The sequence below is a fragment of the Elephantulus edwardii genome, unplaced genomic scaffold (assembly GCF_000299155.1).
Source record: "Elephantulus edwardii isolate Elephantulus edwardi_28Jun2011 unplaced genomic scaffold, EleEdw1.0 scaffold00010, whole genome shotgun sequence".
Taxonomy (NCBI): Eukaryota; Metazoa; Chordata; class Mammalia; order Macroscelidea; family Macroscelididae; genus Elephantulus; species Elephantulus edwardii.
This window is the reverse complement of record NW_006399760.1, coordinates 8,120,234-8,121,250: the sequence shown is the minus strand read 5'-3', so window position 1 is coordinate 8,121,250 and position 1,017 is coordinate 8,120,234. Positions and strand designations below refer to the sequence as shown.

The following is a 1,017-nucleotide window of genomic DNA, read 5'->3' as shown; positions in this document are numbered from 1 at the left end:
TTGAAACTCAGGAACAAAACAACTGCCTTCCAAAACAGCTAAATATGCAAGTCCAAAAAATGGAAGGTTTCTTTAATTGCCATACTCACGCAAAAGCCTGTTCATCTCCTTTAGCATCCCAAAGTTTAGCACATGTTCTGCTTAGCTAATTAATAAAGTGCCAGACATGGGTCACCACTGACATCACAGGACTTCTGACACTGGGCTCCAGCTTTGTTCTTTCACAAATCGTTGTCCTCATCCAGGAGAGCTGTTGTCCAAGCAACCTCTAAATCATGCTCATACTGTGCTGCCAAAGCTGGGTCCTTGACACCATCTGATGGGACAAGAGCAGGCATGACAACAAACTCCAAGTTAGGGTCTCCAATTCATTTTCTAGCAAGTCAAAGGAAAGCCTTTTCAAAGTTGTAGTTACTTTTGGCAGAAATATAATAGTACTGAAAATTCTTCTTGTGATGGAAAATGATAGATTTGGCCTTAATTTTCCTGTCCTTAATGTTGTTGCCATGTAACATAATGGGAATGTTTTCTTATTCTCGAACCAGATCCCTATGGCAGTTAGTAATGTTCTTGTAGGTAACAACTGATGCTACATCAAACATTGTAATAGCACATTGGGCTTAGAATAGTCATTCCCCAAATAGTCAGTCCCCAAAATGTCTCCTGGGCAGCCATATCCCACAAGATGAATTTAATCAGTCTTTGTTGATGTAGAACACAAAAGGATGGACCTCCAACCCAAGGTGGCTACATATGTCTTCTCAAATTCACCACCCAGATCATGTTTCACGAACGTTGTTTTTCCAGTACCACCATCACCTGTCAACATGTGTTTGAACTGGAGCTGGGGTTCTCCTAGGGTGGCCATCGTGATGGTTCTTCCAGAAGAATTTCTGGGCCCTGTCTGACTGAGGAGTCTTTCTCTCTTTCTTTCTTTCTTTCTTTCTTTCTTTCTTTCTTTCTTTCTTTCTTTCTTTCTTTCTTTCTTTCTTTCTCTCTCTCTCTCTCTCTCTCTCT

At 41.0% G+C, this 1,017-nt stretch overlaps 1 pseudogene; it reads right to left on the bottom strand.

Annotated features, from left to right (window-relative positions):
- Positions 1-221: 221 nt before the first annotated feature.
- On the bottom strand, positions 222-868 carry LOC102866938 (annotated as a pseudogene).
- Positions 869-1,017: the final 149 nt, after the last annotated feature.